The following is a 7,738-nucleotide window of genomic DNA, read 5'->3' as shown; positions in this document are numbered from 1 at the left end:
ATAGGAAGCAGCCCCCACTTCCACATTCATATAGGTGAATCTATCCAGAGTACTCCTATAGCTAGGTACTCCACTTAACGTCAAGTATAAATCTCATTACGAACTAAGTTTAACCTTTCATACGTTTAGGATATCATGCTAAGACTTTGGGTTATAAGAAAGGAACTCTGTTTCTTTTTTTTTTTTAAATAAAAAAAATGATTCACTCCTGATAACGGGCAGAAATGCACGTTATCATGTTGCTAAGTTCTTAAACAATGTTGGATTACATTGATAAAACATGTTAAATTGCGCCCATCAAGCATCAATTTCATAATATTGCGATCGCATGCGTTCATCGCATAGGAACAGTTGAATTTAGTATTTTTATGCAGAATATGCATTGATGCAATGCAAGAATTGCGATTATAGGAAATCATTGGTCGAGCGCAACTTCACCACAAGGCTTTGCGATGATTGTGTTCGCAAACATTTGCTCGAGAAGGATTGCCGCAACTTGGTCAGCGCAACATGGTGGGCACATCTGGGTGAAAGACTGAAGTTAACACGTAGGACAGAAAGCTTGATACAGTGAATCCAGAATTAAGTATACAGCCGATAACGATCACAAGTTATATTCAGCTTTTCCGATGACAAATAATTTTCGCACGATCATCAGGATTAAGCATCAATCGTATCAATCATGAGAGAAAGAAGCTGCCGTTCTTCTCTGATGTTCTATAAAGTACCAAAGGCATTCTTCAAAAAGGGGGGTTAACGAGTTTGCAACCGTTAGAGATTTTCATACTTCAGTTCGCACGTCTTTGTTAATAGTTTTCTTTCGTTTTAGAAGGACGCCGGGAAGCAAGAGTTGTGTGATCGATGAATTCCGATAAGCTTGGGAAGCTCGGAAAGCTTCAAGGACAGAAGGAGGGCCAACGCCTGCAGAAGCGGGAACATATTTAGAATTGAATAGAGATTACAGTGTAAAAGCCTCGGTCAGCAAGGAATTGCTACCAGGCTCTCTACCTTTAAACTTCCTTGTTTTTTTGTACTCCACTCATTTATCGAAATGGAATCTATTTCTCTATATCTGTTCACTCTCTTTTATTTACGATGAGTAGCTAAATTATTTGAATGGGTTGAGAAGCATTTAGCTAGCACGATTAAGGAATCTTCACTCTATGCGATTATCTTGTATTTGAGTGCTTTATTCATCCATTAAGAAGATACTCGGGAGGGTAGTCTAAGGACAAGGTCTGGCTTGGAAGTCGGTTAGAAATCTAGGCTTGGAGAGAGTCAGATTAGAACGCATAAACAAGAGATAGGAGCTTAGAATATAAAGCACTATTTGTTTATCAACATCGCATGCATCCTAGAGATATAGGATATGATTGTATGCGGTCACCTTGCTTTTAATGCATTTTGCATCATCGAATAGGAATAGAGTAGAGACTTAGGGATAAGCTCTATGGACACTTTTTGCATTCAACACATGCGTCCTAGATTTAGGAGCATCGCATTTGCATTGGAAAATGACTTATTGTGCATGGTGGTAGCATGATCGCATAGTCTGACGCATTCCCAATTACGCTAGCTAAAGATCTTCTCAACCCGTTCACGCATACTCAGTGCATGTTATCACACAACTGACTTTTTTCAAATCTGCCGCATTTATTTACTTTCTCATTAACGCAATCAACAACAAATCAACAATTTATTTATTTGGCCACCCGCAAAATTTTCATAAAAATTACCTACGCAACCTGTTTTCACAAGTCCCGTGTTCGACCCTGGACTTACCAGGAAACTCAGTGGAATTTACACTTGGATTCCGTTGAGGAAACTTGAGTACATAACGCAATTTCACCATCACATATCATCCACATTTCTACTTCATAAAATCTGAGCATACAAGTTTTTTGGTGCCGTTGCCAGGGGACTTCGTAAAATAGTGTGCTAACGGTAGTTTTTTTTTTAAAAAAATTTCTTTGCAGACTCTCAATCTCTGGCAAATTACGATCCGAAGATCGAGAGGACATTCGGGAGAAGATTAAAAGATCGTCACGAACTAACAAGAGAGAACACCAAGAATGGCGGAACAACCGGACACAAGGGCCGCTAACGCGAATAATATAATGGCCAACACCATCGTTCTGGCGAATGATCACAATAGACCCATCCGGGACTATGCGCCACCTAACGTCTATGATTTCTCTCTAGGAATCATGAGGGCAGCGTTAGATGGATCGAGGTTTGAAATGAAGCCGGTAATGTTGCAGATGATCTAGGCTGCTGGGCAGTTTGAAGAAAGGCATGGTGAAGACCCGCACGTCCACCTCCGGAGCTTCATAGAAATCTGCAACACTTTTGTGTTCCCGAATATCTCAACCGAGGAAGTTCGACTAACTCTGTTTCCATTTTCTTTGTGTGATTAGGTGAGGAAATGTGCATATTCTCTCGAACTGGGAGAGATAACTTCGTGGGAACAGGTGGTGGAAAAGTTTATGAAGAAGTATTTTCCACCAACCGAGAATGCTAGGAGAAGGAAATTAATAACAAATTTTGAACAGAAAGATGACGAATTTCTCAGTGATGCCTGGGCGAGGTTCAAGCGGTTGGTAAGAGACTGTCCACATAATCTCTTACCAGACTGCCTACAAATGGAAATTTTCTACTAAGGACTGAATCCCTCTTCGCAGACCTCTGCCAATGCGATAGCCGCTGGTGGTCTGCTCGACAAAACATATTAAGAGGCAAAGAATATACTTGATCGCATTTCCAAAAATCACGAGGATTAGAGGAAAAATGATCAGAGATTAAGAATTAAAGATAATGACACAAAAAACGGGGCCATTGCATCCCTGCAAAATCAAATGACTACAATGATGGGTTTGATACAAGGCATCGTAATTAATAATACGGAAGCGAAGAAATGGCAGGTCAACGTAATTGCTCAAACGAACGCAAGTTGTGTCATTTGTGGAGATGCTCACCCGATGGAAGAATGCCCAACAAACCCACAATCGGTATGCTTTATGAGAGATAATCCCTATTCCAATACATATAACCCCGGGTGGCGAAACCACCCAAATTTTGCGTGAAAAATCAACAACAAGGCTGTCAACCTGTGGCACAAAAAAGAGGGCTACCCGGATTTTTCACGCAAACAAACAGTCCAGTGCATATCCAAGCTAGCAGCTCACAAGTAAAGCAAACTTCGTCCTTAGAAAGCTTGCTGAAGCAATACATTGAGAAAAACAATCAGTACTTCAGAATCAACCTACTTCCATTAGAAATCTCAAAATTCAAATGGGAAAAATTGCGGGCAAGCTAAAAAATAGACCGCAAGGAGCGTTACCGAGCTCAACTGAGTTCCCTCGCAATATTGGGGGTAATGGGAAGGAAAAATGCTTAGCAGTCTCCTTGCGAAGCGACAACATGACCGCGGAAGTAAGGGAGAAGCCCATTGCGACCAACTTGAATGTGGTGACAACCGAAGACCCATTGACCTATAGTTGTGAAAAGCCCGAGAAAATAGACACTAAAGTTGCGTCCACCCTTAAGCCTCTAGATCTTGAGACAGAAAAAGTTTAACCACCAGTAACTTTGCAAAGATTGAATGAGGAACAAAATGAGGAAAAAAATGTCGCAATAGTGGCTGCAGCGCAAAATTCTATGATCCCACCTAAAATGGGTTACCCAGGAATCTTCACGATACCATGTTCTATTAGAGGAACCTACAGTGGCCAAGCACTATGCGATCTTAGGGCAAGTATAAACATAATGCCGCTATCAATCTTCAAACAATTGAATGCCGACACACTTATGCCCATAAAGGAAACTCTTATGCTCGCAGACACATCTTGAATACATTTTGAAGGAGGTTGAAAAATGTCGCAATTTCAATCAATAAATTCATCCTGCTGGCAGACTTCCTCATTTTGGATTATAAAGCGGATGAAGATGCGCCCATCATATTGGACGACCTTTCCTTTCAACCGGTCGCACTCAAATTGGTGTGCGCAAAGGAGAAATTGTGATGAGCATTCATGGGAAAAAAACTCCAGATTAAGGCAATAAATATCTCAGAGGACAAAGAAAAGAGAGAGAAGCCACCATGGACGTAAACAAACCAGCCTGGAATAAGTGGTCCCTGAGTATTATATGATTCAACCTCATTAGAGACGCAATCCTTTTGAATATCCTTTTCCTACATCATTACTTCATGAACTTTTATCTTACTCGTTATTATCTATTATCGTAATCACTTTGTTATATTGACTATCTATCTACACTGTTCTTATTTTTTTAAAAAAAAACTTGTTGTTTTGTTTAAAATCATTTGACCATCTCTTTGTTTGTTTACAACAATTAAGGCACAGGATTGCTGAGATGTTACATAAAGCAGCAAATTATCTCACTCGATCACCGCAATCCAAAGAAGAGAGATCGCCGTACAGAAGGATGCGTTAATACACAATGCGGGCGATAACGCAAATTTGGGGGTGTATTCTTCCTTATCCTTTTTTTCAAATTTTGCGCTATCGCATCGCATTTTAGTTTTAAAAGTCTTATCACCGCATCCTCTTTGATTACCGCAATCATTTGACATAGATAAATTTAGTAAGTTACCGCATGCTGTTTCTTTGCCAAGTATGATTTCAATGATGCAAAACATGCTTCTATTTCTTTCGTATATACTAGAGTCATCTTAACTTTAAGATAGTCATCTCATAAAATATTTCTAGAAGTTAGGCGTTTGCTAGCTTTCTTTCAAACTCTCTTTACAACACATTCTAAGAACATCGCATGACTCATTTCAATCTTTTGACAATGAGGACATTGCCACATTTTAAATTTGGGGGTGAGGTATTTATTTTCGACCTTGCTATTTTGAAGAAAAAAAATTTGAGAATAACAACTCCACTGTCAACGCAATGGGAAACCCATGTTGATAAGAGTTAAGTTGTGAAAGGCACTTACTCGTAGTTGGATGTCCGCATGACACACGTGAGGGCAAGCCAAAACGAAGGTAAGTCACCAGGATCAACGCATAAATAAATGACCGCAACTCCGCTGCCAAGTAGCTATGAGTTTAGTCTGAGAAAGAGTGCATTGCTCGTAGTTGGATGTCCGCATGACACACGTGGGGTCAAGCCAAAACGAAGGTAAAGCACTCGAATCAGTGCAAGGTCAGAGAAAAAAAATAGGACAAGAAATATGGTGCAAAAAAAATTTTCTTTTTGAAATAAATCATGCGATGTTCCGGAAATTAGTAAAGTTCTTTTGAAGGTTAAGCTTGCAGTCCCTAGGTTTTAGAAATATTTTAAGAGGAGACTTGAATAAGACTTAAGAAAACTTTGTTATATAGGATTTGAATGAAGTATCCTTGAGAAATCTAGGAAAAAAACATTGCGATTGACTTGCTAAATGAAGTCTTTAGCTTATGCTTGAGGACAAGCATTGTTTAAATTTGGGGGGTGTGATAACGGGCAGAAATGCACGTTATCATGGTGCTAAGTTCTTAAACAATGTTGGATTGTGTTGACAAAACATGTTAAATTGCGTCCATCAAGCATCAATTTCATACATTGCAATTGCATACGTTCATCGCATAGGAACAGTTGATTTTAGTGTTTTTATGCAGAATATGCGTTGACGCAATGCAAGAATTGCGATCATAGGAAATCATTGATTAAGCGCAACTTCACTGCTAGGCTTTGCGATGATTGTGTTGACAAACATTCGCCCGAGAAGGATTGCCACAACATGGTGGGCGCATCTGGGTGAAAGACTAATTAATCGCGATGGGACAGAAAGCTGATGACAGTCGAATCCAAATTAAGTTGACAGCTGATAACGATCACAAGTATATTCAGCTTTTCGATGACAAATATTCGGCGCATCAGTCAGGAATTATAGTCATCCCATCTGAACAATCATGAGAGAGAAGCCGCCGTTCTCCTTGGATGTTCTATAAATACCAAAGGCATTCTTCATAAAAGGGGTTAACGAGTTTAGCAATTAGAGATTTTATACTTCAGTTCGCACGTCTTTGTTAATAGTTTTCTTTCGTTTTAAGAAGGACGCGGGAGAGAAGGTTGTGCTGATCGATGATATCGATAAGCTTGGGAGAGCGTCGGAAGCTTCAAGGACAGATAGAAGGCCGATGCTTGCGGAAGCAGGAACATCTTTAGAACCGAATAGAGATTACAGTGTAAAAGCCTCGGTCAGCAAGGAATTGCTACCAGGCTCTCTACCTTTAACTTCCATTGTTATTTTGTACTCCACTTATTTATCGAAATGGAATCTATTTCTCTATATCTGTTCACTCTCTGTTATTTACGTATGAGTAGCTAAATTAGTTGAATGGGTTGAGAAGCATTTAGCTAGCACGATTAAGGAATCTTCACTCTATGTGATTATCTTGTATTATGAGTGCTTCATCCGTCCATTAGAGATACTCGGGAGGGTAGTCTAAGGACAGGATCTAGGCTTGGGAAGGTTAGGTTAGAATCTAGGCTCGGGATAGTCAAATTAGAACGCATAAACAAGAGATAGAAGCTTAGGAATAAGCACTATTTGTTATTAACACATCGCATGCATCCTAGAGATAGGATATGATTGTATGTGGTCACCTTGCTTTTATGCATTTTGCATCATCGCATAGGACAAGAGTAGAGACTTAGGGATAAGCTCTATGGACATTTTTGTATTCAACACATGCGTCCTAGATTTAGGAGCATCGCATTTGCATTGGAAAATGACTTGCTGTGCATGGTGGTAGCATGATCACATAATCTGACCCATTCCTAAGTAACGCTAGCTAAAGATCTTCTCAACCCGTTCATCGCATACTCAGTGCATCTATCACACAACTGACTTTTCTCAAATCCACCGCATTTGTTTACTTTCTCATTAACGTAATCAACAACAAACCAACAATTTATTTATTTGGCCACCGCAAAATTTTCATAAAAATTACCAACGCAACCTGTTTTCACAAGTTCCTGTGTTCGACCCTGGATTTACCAGAAACTCAGTGGAATTTACACTTGGATTCCGCTGAGGAAACTTGAGTGCATAACGCAATTTCACTATCGCATATCATCCACATTTCCACTTCATAAAATCGGGCATCAACTTCATATCACTAGTGATAAGTTATTACTTTTTGAATTTGTTTCTTGGGATCTCTAATCTACAGGTTAGATTTTTCTCATCAGTGATTTATCTTTCTATAGTCCCATTCTTTCTGAGGTTTTGAACACCTACTCTCTGGCTAGTCTTTTCATCAAAGTATTTGCCAAGTTTTCATTAGTTTGTATGTGATCTATTGGGTTTTATGCATTAAAACTCGCAGATAGTAAATGTTATTAATTGAGCATCATCGATAACAAGTTATCGATGTTAATTCAATAAATTTTATTGATTGCGTTGTATTCTATTTTGTCTTAATAACCCTAAATCCAATAAACTAATATCTAAGGCTACTTTATGAGTCTTGAACTGTATGTTGAGACATATAGGGATCAATGTTCAAGATACAACCTAAAGGGTCAATAGTATAGGGATAAGGCTAGGTATCTAATCCTGATGATACTATGGACAGAACCCAATTTGTATTTGATACAAACATGATAATCCAACGTGTTCGTGTAGGTGACACGTGAGTGGGGTATCCTATGCAATGAGTTTGTATAAGACCAGATCACGAAATAGTAACCATTAGATGTAACGTCGTTAATAAGTTAGG

At 39.2% G+C, this 7,738-nt stretch overlaps 1 non-coding gene across 1 annotated transcript; it reads right to left on the bottom strand.

The window, feature by feature from the left end:
* Positions 1 to 2,519: 2,519 nt before the first annotated feature.
* Positions 2,520 to 2,626, bottom strand: LOC120092293. The gene has a single exon (XR_005486000.1). It is a non-coding gene; the product is annotated as a small nucleolar RNA R71 (small nucleolar RNA).
* Between the last annotated feature and the right edge of the window lie 5,112 nt (positions 2,627 to 7,738).

The sequence above is a fragment of the Benincasa hispida genome, chromosome 11 (genome assembly GCF_009727055.1).
Source record: "Benincasa hispida cultivar B227 chromosome 11, ASM972705v1, whole genome shotgun sequence".
In the NCBI taxonomy this organism is placed as follows: Eukaryota; Viridiplantae; Streptophyta; class Magnoliopsida; order Cucurbitales; family Cucurbitaceae; genus Benincasa; species Benincasa hispida.
This window is presented reverse-complemented; position numbering and strand designations above follow the sequence as displayed.